Raw genomic sequence first — 13,644 nt, forward strand, 5'->3', positions numbered from 1 at the left:
GCTCCTCTAATTTGGATTTTTCTTTGAGTATGTTCCCAAAAACTATTTCATTCCATATTTTGATTTTGTTCTTGATATATCTCAGTTTGCCTTGTAATCTGTACATTTTGGTGCCTCTGATGTCCACTGGTTCATGCCACCATTTTTCAATAAGTTGAATGAAATATGGATGAGTGAGCCAGAATTTCTCAAATCTAAATGGCTTGTTTCTTGGAGTTCCCTGGATAGCCGCATTCAGAGAAATGGGCCAATGGTCTGATCCTCCACTTGGGAGTATATCTGATTCTACTGTAACTCCCTCCAACAGAATGCTTTCGGAGATTAGAAATCTGTCTAGTCAAGAAGCAATTTGTCTTTCACCTCCCCTTCTGTTATTCCAAGTGTAAGTTCCACTCTTGGGGTGGACATCCACAAGTTTAGCAGAATTGATGAACTCTGAGAAGGCTTCAGAATCTTTGTTGAGTTTCCTTATCCCTCCTTTTTTTTCCATTAATGTAGTTATCATATTGAAATCTCCTCCTATGACTACCTTCGCTCTGGGATATCTTAGCTTCAGATTTAGTAGAATTATTAGAAAGAGAAACTTCTCTTCTAGCTTCTGAGGCCCGTAGACATTAGTACATAGATAGGTTTCCAAATTTCCTATCATCTGAGATTCTATGGCTATGAAGGATCTGGTAGCTTTAGAGGAGAGGATTTTGATAACTTTTGGATCCCACAGGGTAATTAAACCTCCCTCCCATCCATGGCTGGAGGTTTCCATGTATTCCATATGTTTACTTAGTTTTTTTCTTACATTCTGAATAGTGCTACCTATACATTTGGTTTCTCGCACAAATATAATGTCTGGATTTTCCTTTTGGACCTTCTTCTTTAAAATTCATTGTTTTAATTGGCTATTAAGCCCTCTAGCATTCCAAGAGATAACTTTCATTTCAAAACAATATTTAGAAGTTAAGAGGAAAAGCTTCTAGAGCTTTCATCTTACCAAAGTTTAAGAGCATTTGTCCCAATTCCGTAGTGCCTCATTATTTGTTCTGCGTCCTCTCGTTTTCCTCTGTTTGGAGCTTGTGGAGGTTTGAAGTAGAACTTTCGTTCGGTGTCCCATTTCTTTTGCTACGCCCAGGTTCTTGCTTTGCCTCTCGATTTCTGCTCTCTATCTTGCTATTAGTATCTCATTGATTCTCCTCACTTCCTCTTCTGGTATGTGCTCCATCCCCTTCTTTTTCCAGTGTTCCACCATGTCTGGTAGATTAACTCCTTCTTGCTCTAGTATGTCATTAAGATCCATCTCATCACTTTCGATGTCACTTATGAGAATTTCTGAGTCTTCATCTACCCCTTTTGTTGTCTCTTGATTCTGTAGTGTGATATTTGGAGGATTTTCCTCCATTGTTTTGGTTTCAAGCTCTGTTGTAGTTTTGTTTGCTTCAGCGGTATTTTGTTCCTTGTTATTGTCCTCTGATTCTGTTTCAGTTTCCAATACTTTGAAAGCATTACTAGTATTACCTTGTGATGTTCCTGCTTTGGTTGGACGTTTCCTGTTTGCTCTTTGTCTCGCTCTTGGTCGAGTAAAGATCTCCCTGTTCTTTTCTGCTCTATCTACGTTAAGGTTTTCTGCTGCTTTATTTAATGGACACTCTCTGATTAAATGTCCATGCTCATGACATTTTCTACAGCGGAATGGGATTTGCTCATAATCTATGGCTTGGAAATAGTCCTCATCCCTGTATTCCAGCCACAGTCCCTCATGCAATGCTCCTGACACATCCATTTCCACACAGATTCGGGCACATGAGGTGTATCTTCTTTGCAGAGTAGCTTCTGAAGCTTTGACGAAGGTTCCTAATTTGTCACCTATCTGTTTCAGAGCAGCATATCCCCAGTAGTCTATTGGCAGGGAGAAAAGGCGTATCCAGACTGGCACTTGCTTGAAGGTCTCTTTTTCTGGCACAAAATTGGGCTTCCACGGCCGAATGTATAGGCCCGCAGAAGCGAAGAAGTAAGGTCTGCCATCAAATATTCTATCCTTATCCTCTAGATTTGAAAAAACAATAGTGAAAAAACCTTTGGCTCCTAAGTGCAGTCTTACATCACCTTTGGGTTTCCATTGCTGCTTTATCCATTGGCACAACGCTCTTTCCGTTGGCCAGAGTCCCATGAACTTGCAGATTATTGCATGTTCGGTCATGTGATCCCGGTAGGCTTGAATCTCTGGGTCTGTTATTACCACTCTTAGGGTTTCTGCCGCCTTAGGTTTACATGGGCCTTGAGTCTTTTTGCCATTGCATGCTTCCACTTTGTCTTCTTGTTCCTTGTTCTCTTTATTTAGGACCCCTTCTTCTTCTTCTGTTTGCTTCTTTCTTTGTTTGTTTTCCTGGTCGGGATGTGCTTGCGTGGCCTTCACCCTGCCTCTATTTTCTGTTTGGCCACCGTCCTCCTTTCCTTTCAGCTTTTGATTATGATGTTCCTCCTTACCCTCATATCTCTTCCTTCCCTTGTTGGTTCCGTCCTCTTTCTGTGAGCTTTCATATCCAGCTATTTGCACACCTTCCTGTGCTGTCTGTCTGTGCATCATTACATGCTTATACGATGGGGTCCCTATGGACCCCTCGTTTTCCATCTGTCGGGTCAGGATCTGTCCTCTTCTGAATAGCTCTGCCACTCTGACCCTGTTCTTTTCCAGTTTCGAACCCTAGATCTGAAGAATTCGTAAGCTGTAAACCCCCGTTTTCACTAGCTCGTGCTCCTCCATTTTAAAATATTAAAAAGTGATATTGAAATTAGAAAAATTTACTAAAAAAATGCATATATGTAAGGAATATATTATTATTATTATTATTTAATTTTAAGGTATCAATTTCACTGCTAAGTTTTAGGAAGGCATACATTCTATACCCTTTCTAGTTTTAAACTTGTGATTTCTTAGGAGGAAACACATGCTCTTAACCATTAGACCCATTAGGCCCACTCAAAATATATAGATTTAATGAGAACATACATTCATCCGCTTAAAACTAATTACAACAATCATGACAAGATTTCCATGGTAGAAGTGAGAAATTTTTTTCAAAGCATAGGTTTATAGTTTACCCTAGGAATGTAATTTATGCTTCGTTGTAGAAAGAAAAGATGATGTTTAATCATTGGAAGCTTTGATGCTATGTTGAATTTATAACAAAATTATTTATTCAACCGAAGAACTAATTTATAACAAAATGATTTATTTAAATTAAGAACTAAATAAAGAGGGTGATATTTGGATCCAGATATGTGTTATGGCTTTGATGACATAGTAAGGAGGGCTTAAACATCATAAATTAAAGTAGTTTTTTTTTGTGTTTTTTTGTATATTTTATATTATTCTTAAAATAATTGATAATTTTTTAGTCTTTTCGTTAATATATTTATGAATTAGCGAATTATTTTGAGGTTCAAAAAAATGTGATTTAAAAGTATTATAATTCTCAATATTAGTGGGCATGACATTTGGTCTAGGGCACATCAAATTTTAATATGTTTGGAATTTAGTTTTCTCTCATTTACTTTTGAGTTTTGAATCTAAATTGTCATACAAAATGACACCCTTTAAACCCAACCATGTTAACAGGATATGACAAATTTGATTGATTTTGAACTAATAATAAGCATCCAAAATGTGCAAGTCCCTTTATTATGAGAAATAAAATTATTGCTAAAGTCTAGAAATCAAGGATAATCTATATTTTTAAGATAATAATAATTATACATTCCAATTTTTTCCTTTTTAATTTTTTTTTTTTTTTTTTTTTATTTATTTAAGTTGGTGGGATGTCAGTAGCACAATATGTTGTTCCAGTAGCATAATCCTTGGAGAAAGGGTTTCGTTAGTAAGACAAATTGTGTTCATGAATAAGTTAAAAAGGTGGAAAATGGCATCTAAGGGATATCAACCACCTTCGTTGTGCTACTTGACCATTGACATTTGTGGGTAAGGCTAGAAGATTTCCAAATTAAAGTATCAATGCTAATAATATTAAAATATCTATGATATTTGACTATGATTATTGTTTACAATGATTACTCATTGTTGATTATGTTTTACAATGTTTGATTATAATTTACCATGGTTGATCATTGTTTATTGTTTGATCATAGTTGAGTATTTTTGCCATGATTGACCATGCTTGACTATAGTTTACTATGTTTTACTAAAGATTAACATGTTGGACTATAGAAAAATATGGTTGATTATAGTTTACCATGTTTAACTATAGAAAAATATGATTGGTTATAGTTGACAATGTTTGACTATGGTTGACTTTGGTTGACCATGGATGACTCTAGTTAACAATTATTTTTCATGTTTAAATGTGTGTAACCATTTCTCATTATTTTTAACGATCTTCGACCACGATTAACTATAATTGAGTATAGTTTGACCATGGGTGACCAAGGTATAGTATGCTTGGACATGGTTGATTATGGTTCACTACGTTTAGCCAAATTTTTTCGTGTTTGACTATTATTAAGACTGTTTCACTAAGGTTTCTCATGTTTGACCAAATTTGGATTTTAGTGACCATGGCTTACTATGGCTAGAAATAGTTGAACATATTTGATTACGGCTAATCAAGGTTGAAGATGGTTGATTTGTTTAACCATGTTTGATTATTGTTGACCATGATTTCTTATTATTGAATATGATTGACCATGGTTGATAATATAATTATGTCATATTGTGATACTGAGAGGTGGATAATATGGTTCTATTGCATCATGACTTCATCAAGGGTTATGTTGTGTTCTTACATGCTTAAAGGGTTATGTTAGATTTTATCATTCCTTAATACTTATATCATGTTGAGACATTAAACTTAGATGGATTATGTCTATTTCAGATATTCCTAATGGTTATGTTGCATTGTAACATTTATCAATGGTTATGTTGTACTACAACATTCTTCATTGATTATGGCGCACCATGACATCCTCAATGGTTATTTTGCAATGTGAGAATCGTCAACTATTATGTCACATTATATCATTTATTAATGGTTATGTGACATTTTGATGCTCGATAATATTTTTTACATTGTGACACGGTTGTTCTGGCTTCTCTAAATCATTGGTCCCTACTTTTCTTTGATATTTGATTTCACTCTCCAGGATCAATGCTCAAATTCATGATTGTGCCCCGAAAGAAAGATCCCTAATGGTGTGTTCACCTTAATTCCTTGGTCTTGCAAGTTACTAAGCACTCTCTTCCCCTTTGTGGTCTTCTAAATTACCATCCCTGATTTATGAATATATCAACCATAAGCCCACTCAAGGTACTCTTTTTTTTCTCGTTTCTTCTGGCATTTAAGCATTCATTAGTTAGGTAGCCCTAAGTCAGGTGCTACTGATTTTAAATATACAGTGCAGGAAGGTTGCAAGCTCCATAAGATATTTGAGTCCAAGTTGGTTTGATAGTCTGGGAATCTAATGAGAAGTCAAACCAGCCCAAATAGCTAGCTTAATCCAGTAGTCTCAATGACTTTACGAATATTATTTTATTTAATGAGACAAATGACGATATTTAAGCTTGCATCCAGATATATTTCTTTCATCCTAAAGATATAACTGGATAGAGATGTGGTCCAAATGTGGATAGATAATAATATAGGATAAGGGGTCAGGCTCACTCAAAGCAAGTTTCAAAATGTTAAGACCTCTATATTTTCCCACATTATGCATTATGTACATTCGACAGACTTACACTAATTTGATGATAAGAAATATCTCAGATTTTGTAGTAAATGGTAAAAACTCCTCTATGCAAGAGTATCTATGGTTAAATATAAAAGAAATGGCCACAACTAGATTCAATAGAGTTCTTGTAGAAGATCTTCATCTTGCAAAATATAAGTCTGGCCTATAACTTCCCAGTAAGAATGAAATCAAGAAAGTCAAGCATTCATCGAAGATCTACTCATACGCTAAAAAATCAAACTAATAGGTATCACATAGGTATCTACATAATATGTATTCATGAAATATCAAGAGATGGATGGGATTAATTTGGTGAAACAATCTCTCTCACTATATGACCACACGGACAACACAATTTTTTATAACAAAACTAAGTCAATGATAGTACTCTTGTGAATGAAACAATCTTCTTTTCATCAATGTTTTATTTAATAAGGGGATGGACTTTCATTTGAGCTCTTATGAGTGCTTCTGTCGTAATGTCTCACTCTACACCACCATTTATACCCTGCTTCATCGGAATCAGAATACACATATGACATGTACAAACATAAAACATGTTATATTCTTTAATAATATATATTTACAAATAAATTACACAAAATTTACTCATGCTTCCTCTCTCACGCTTTTCTCTCGCTCTACTTCTGAGACATTGTCCCCCAACTTCTAATTGTACATAAAGACATAGTTCATATATCTAGGAAATATCTTGATGAACTTGACATTGTTTAGACATATATCCAAAAATTATAGACACATGACTCTACACTTGTTACTTTGTTAAAGTCTTATTTGGCAAAAATACTAGCTCACCAAAAAAATCTAACCACCCAAATTTTTCTAGAACCTGGATACTTGTATTTACATAAAATTTCCTAACTTTATTTTATGTAATTTACAATTGATGGAATTCCTTCCTCTTTGAAGGACTTCATGACCCTCTTGGTTCTAGACAAAAATGGATTGGCTAGTGTTGATGCTTCTACATCAGACTCCCCAAGTTGAAAATTTTCATGACCTCTTCGTCATGTGTTTTCAGTTTGTTCAATCGTCCTCGATCCCATATATAATGATGTTGTTATCCGCATATATAGTTGTATTGTTGTTCCATTATTGATCTCAATCTTCCTAGATCCCAAACTTGATTATGCTTTACCCCATATGACTTGTTGCGGTAAACATACACAGATAGTTGTATTCTTCTATTGGTTGTCCTTCTCTTTAACATATTTCTTATCGGCATGCACATCCTATTAATCTCATCATCCAACTCTGCCCTCAATTGAAATTTTGGTTGCTTTCCCTCTCACCATTAGGATTTTCTAATAGAAGCTTTCTTTTGGATGCTTTAACATTCTTCAACAACCTAATCGGAGCTTTTGAAAGCAAAAAATAGTTGTAAGTGAAAGTTTAAAACATTTGGTAAATTATTGAGATTTTGGAAAGAGAAACATATATTGAATGTACTTGATGAAATAAAATAAGCTTCCAAAATGTATTTTGAATAAAAAAAAAATATCTTTCAATAAAAAGAGAATTAAAAAAAAATGTATTTTGAATAAACAAATATAAAGTTATTAATAATTATAGGTTTAAAGCCTTTTCTTTTAATAATATTTTTATTTTATGTTTTTAAATAATATTTTTTTTATCAATTTGGTTTAAAATGCTATAATTTTTTTTAATGATAAATCTAAATTCTATAAAATCAAAATGTCATTTTTTTTAAATTAAAAACACTAAATCTATTTATTCACTCCAAAACACAAACAACTTAACGTCACCCTTCATACTTTAGTGCCGGTGGTTATTTCTCGCCATCAGGGCAGCCATGCACGACCACATACAAACAATATTGATTTAATCAATTTTCATTATAAGAAATTTAACCTTTTGGGAGTTTCCTTCATGACGAGCGGGGACTTTGACCAGAGAAACATGATAACTAATAAGGATTTCCTCTATAATTTTAGACCGTTTCACCATCTTGCAACCCATAGTCGGTTGTATTACATATATAATAATGCAAGGTTGTGATCGCGTACACACGAGTTTGATGGTGCACGTTTCCTATATCTGATTTGAGTTGAAGCATTGAACGTCATATAAATGCTTAGTAGACACTGTAATTGGAACCACAAGCACTAACAGGCTCTGAACAACACTCCATCGAATTTATGCAGCAACCTCTGCAGATTGTAAAAATGGCTTGCATTGTAGCAGGGAATTCTCCCTCGGTCTTCGGCTTCTGCAGATCCCGCTTTTTGGTGGACAAGTGCCCTAAGCCTTGTTGGAAGAATCACCGCACCTCTATAGAATCCATAATTTCCACCCTAGGGATCTTAGTTACTGTTTGTTACGTTTACCAATACCTACGAGTTTTGGTGTAACGGTAAACCTCCACATGGTATTAGAGCTTGGACCTAGGTTCGATTCCCCCGAGTTGCATTTTGAGGGGGGGTGTTGGAAGAATCACCGCACCTCTATAGAATCCGTAATTTCCACTCTAGGGATCCTAGTTACTGGGTTGTAGCGTTTACCAACACCTGTGGGTTTTGGTGTAATGGAAAACCTCCACATGGTATCAGAGCTTGGACCCAGGTTCGATTCCCCCGAGTTGCATTTGAGGGGGGGGGGGGGTGTTGGAAGAATCACCGCACCTCTATAGAATCCGTAATTTCCACCCTGGGGATCCTAGTTACTATTTGTTACATTTACCAATACCTGTGGGTTTTGCTGTAACAACAAACCTCCACAAGCCTATGCACAAGAGGCAATGCTCACTGATGCTAGATGTTCCACTCCATTTGTCGGCCCTCAACGCGCCGAGCGTGGCCGTGGAGCAGCCGATGGAGGTTAATATGGATGGTTTTGATTATGTGGTTTTGTGCAAAAAGGGTAAGCGAGAATTCATGGAAGATACCCACAAGGCCATTGTCAGCGTTCTTGGCGATTCCAAACAAGGCTTTTTTGGCGTCTTTGATGGTCATAGCGGTTGGAAAGTTGCAGCTTTCGCTGCCGAAAATATTGGGCAGAATAGTCTGAAAGAAATGCTCAAAATGAAAAATGAAACAAAGGACATTATTGAACAGGTTGTTAGAGATGGGTACTTAACAACAAATGGAGAATTTTTGAAGCAAGAGGTTGGTAGCGGTACAACTTGTCTAATTGCTCTAATTATAAATGGTAATTTAGTGGTTTCCAATGTTGGGGATTGCCAAGCAATTATTAGCAGAGATGGTGCTTCAGAAGCCCTTACATGTGATCATCGAGCTGGAAGGGAGGACGAGTGACAACGGATAGAGAATTTGAATGGAATTGGACCTCCGCCACAGAGTTTGGCGAGTTTTAGGGATCCCTTGCAGTATCTGGGGCAATAGGCGATTCACACATGAAAGAATGGATAACAGCTGAACCAGACACTAGAAAGATTGAAATAACATCTGATTGCGACTTTTCAATTTTGGCATCAGATGGGTTGTGGGATAAAGTTAGTAATCAAGAAGTAGTGGATATTGTCAGGCCTTTCTGTGTTCAGAAGCAACTTAGTTTGACAACCATTAGGAGGTGGCCCCATCGCTACTTGTAAAAAGCTTGTAGAGTTAGCGATAACCAGAAAATATAGGGATGATGTGAGTGTGATGATAGTAAAACTCCCACATTTTTGCATAAAAAGGAATTCCATAGTGAAGTGAAGTGGCAGTATTGTCAAAGGATTCTTGACTAACAACCATTTAACCCAACCTCGTTGTTGCCCTTTAAAAGGACCACACATTATATTGTTGATTATCAAGCAGTGGGAACGGGGCATTGAGTCTTTCGTCTTTTCTGTAAAAAATGTTACACTGACATTCACGCTTAAGTACAGCACTGCAGATCATTCCATTTTAATTTTTAAACTAGCATAATCATATCTACCAATAAGGTTTATATACGCCGATAGGGGTATATAAAGCATATATATAATCACATATTTCAATGTAATTGATATACTCGAATAGACTTATATCAACCACATTAATAATTATTATGGATATTTAAGATTATTAATAATTATATAAATAACTATATAGGATTATTAATAACTATATAAATATTAACAACCAGATTGTTTATATATATTACTGTATAAATATTATATTAATATTATAATAATTATATAAATTATAGTATATATTAATTAATAATACGAATATCTCATAATAATATTATAGTATCCTTATGTTATTTAAATAATCTAATAATATAAAACTATAAAAAAAAGTAATAACAATTATATTGTATAATTATATTGTTTGCTTAATCTTTCTCTAGAGAATCATGGAGAAAGATTGAGCAAGTCCAGAAGCGTTTTATAACTTATAACCTGAAAATTAAAAGTAATACACTCTACCCTATTCTCCTTATAGAAGCAGGTCTTTCCCCTATTGAGAGCCTAGCTATGATTAGGTTTCTGCTATACAAGCACAAACTCAATAACATAAACGATCATAGAGAAGTCTAGCTTTAAATTCTAGCCAAAACCACCTAAGGCTCAATCGGGGGTGGCATAAAGACACAAGGGCCTGGTTAAACTATTGGGAGATCAACGAGAATGATGCATTGCAAAACATAAATAACATTAAAGATATTGTTACTTCTAAGTTCAAAGAAAAAATGTGGTGTGAAAAAGATTTAGCAGCTAAAAGAAAATTAAGTTATTATAAGAAGGTCATCAACCCCACCCTAGAAGATCAAAAGTATCTCTCTATTTTAACTAGCTCATAGAAAAAATAAATAAATAAATAAAAATAAAAATTAAAAATAAAAAAAAAAATAAAAAAAAAAAAAAAAATATATATATATATATATATATATATATATATATATATATATATATATATATATATATATATATATATATATATATATATATATAGAGTAAAGATTAGAACGAATTCTCATGAGCTCTATAGTGAAACAGGTTGTTGGGCAATTCCTAAAATGCCATAGATTGAGAGGATCTTCCATATATGTGAGAATAGGAACATCGAGGATGAAAACGACTTCCTCTTAGAGTGCCTCGCGTATATCCACATTAGATCTCAGTCTCACAATCTTTGTTACAATACTAACCTTCCTAGCCTTTTACAATGTCAAAATTATAGTGAACTCGGGAGGCTTCTCTCCAAGCTTTTTGAGCATAGGAATAAAATCTTAAATCAATATAAATAATTTGTTTCTTTAGGTCCGTTAGACCAAATTTTGGTCTCAGCGGATGTTAACCATCACCACCATCATCATCATCATCAATAATAATAATAATATTTGATTATAATATTATATTATTATTATAATATAGAAATATAATTACTATATTATCATAATAATATAATCACTATTATTATAATATTATTAGGAATTTATATTATTATTATAATATTAATATAATATTTATATAATAATATATAGAAATAATTTGGTTGTTAATATTTATATAGTTATTAATAATATTCAATTATAATGTTATATTATTATTATAATATACAAGTATAATTATTATTATAATAATAATATAATCAATATTATTATAATATAGCCCCAAGGGTTAGCCCAACTGGTCAAGTCAGTGCCTCGCCGTTCGGGAGGTCACAAGGTCAATTCTCCCCGAAAGCCCTTGGGGTCAGGTCTATGATGGCCGAGGGGCAAGATCCTAGAGATCAGCTCTAGTCTTTACATGGACGTAGCCGACATCCACTGACCACGGGTGTCCGCGAACCACACGGACTAAAATATATATATATATATATATATATATATATATATATATATATATATATATATATATATGTATATCTATATATATATATATATATATATATATATATATATATATATATATATATAAGAACAATAAAGACCAATTATTTATTATTTATGATAATTAATAACTATATAAATAATAGCAACTATATTCTTATATAATTATCATATTAATATTATTATAAACCTAAACTCATAATAATAATAATAATAATATTATTATTATTATTATTATTATTATTATTATTATTATTAGGCTTCATTAATTTTAATATTTATCTTAGGGTTTGTATAAATAGGGTTAATTATTATTAGTATCTAGGATTATTAATAGTTATATAAATATTATCAAACACATTTAGGATTATTAATAACTAATAAAGTTATATGGCTCCGATTTAATGTAAGTCCCGGTTGAAAGGCTCAAGGCCTAAAGAAATGCTTCCGATAGGATTAGTGGGCCATAACCACAGGCCTCAGGATCGATATTTTTTTAAGGAAATGGATTTTGGTTAACCCCCAAGATCTCTTTTCATCAAAAACCTAAGATAAACAAAAGGTACTAATATTATAAACTCGAAGAACTAATAAACCCTATGGTTTAATATTATAAACCCAAGGAATTATTGAACCCAACAGATAAATATTAAAAACCTAAGGGATCAAGAAGTGCAAGGGATTGATATTACAAATACAAGAGATTAATAAAGATGACCACGATTGATATTATAAACCCAAGTTAATAATAAACCCAAAGGATTAATACTAAAACCTTAAGGGATTATGAACCTAAGGAAATAATATTAAACCCAACATACTAATATTATAAACCCAACATTGGTAAACCCTAATATAAATATTAGAAAGACTAAAATAAACATGGTTTATTTTCATGGTGAAACAATCCTTGTCACGATGTGACATTCAACCATGGTTGACCATGGTTGTCTATGATTAACAATGGTTGAATATGATCAATATTATAAACCTAAGGGAATAATAAACCGAAGGGATTGATATTATAAACGTAAAGGAATAATAAAACTAAGGGATCAATACTAAAACCCCAAGGGTTTATGAACCCAAGGAAATAATATTAAACCCATGGGACTAATATTATAAACCCAACATTGTTAAACCCAAATATAAACACTACAAACATTAAAATAAACATGGTTTATTTTCATGGTGAGTCAATCTTTGTCAAAATGCAACATTCAACCAAGGGACTAATATTATAAAACCAACATTGGTAAAACTAAATATAAATACTACAAATACTAAAATAGACATGGTTTATTTTGATGCTGAGAAAATTCTTGTCACAATGCGACATTCAACCATAGTTGACGATGTTTGGCTATGATTGACAATGGTTTACCATGATTTATATTATCAACCAAAGGGAATAATAAACCCAAGGGATTGATATTATAAACCCAAATGAATAATAAACCCAAAGGATAATTACTAAAACCCAAGGGATTATGAAGCCAAGGGAATAATATTAAACCCATGGGACTAATATTATAAACTTCATATCGAGTAAAGGCAATTATCAATACTACAAACACTAATTATAAACCCAAATGAATAATAAACTGAAGGGATTAATACTAAAACCCCAAGGGAATATGAACCCAAGGGAACAATATTAAGCCCAAGGGACTAATATTATAAACTCAATATTCATAAACTCAAATATAAATTGTTGAATTGAGAGTTCTGTGATCCATAACAGTTATAAGAAGAGCTTCGACGTAAATCACATATAGAAAGACCTTTGTTGACGCGTTTCGAACCAACTACTGTGGTTCATTGTCAGGACAAGTTGAAAGACAAAGGTCTTTCTATATCCGATTTACGCCGAAGCTCTTCTTATATCAAATATAAATATTACAAACACTAAATTAAACATGTTTTATTTCCATGGTGAGACAATCTTTGTAAAAATGTGACATTCAAGCATGGGACTAATATTATAAACCCAACATTGGTAAACCCAAATATAAATACCTCAAACACTAAAATTAACACGGCTTATTTTGATGGTGAGACAATTCTTGTCATAATGCGATATTCAACCATGATTGACCATGTTTGGCT

At 33.2% G+C, this 13,644-nt stretch overlaps 1 pseudogene; it reads left to right on the forward strand.

Annotated features, from left to right (window-relative positions):
• The first annotated feature begins 8,522 nt into the window (after positions 1-8,522).
• LOC149211694 (putative protein phosphatase 2C 2 pseudogene) lies at positions 8,523-9,029 on the forward strand (annotated as a pseudogene).
• The last annotated feature ends 4,615 nt before the right edge of the window (positions 9,030-13,644 follow it).

This window comes from Pinus tabuliformis, chromosome 1_1 (assembly GCF_031772625.1).
Source record: "Pinus tabuliformis cultivar Carrire ecotype Pingquan chromosome 1_1, CPIR1, whole genome shotgun sequence".
NCBI classification, from domain to species: domain Eukaryota; kingdom Viridiplantae; phylum Streptophyta; class Pinopsida; order Pinales; family Pinaceae; genus Pinus; species Pinus tabuliformis.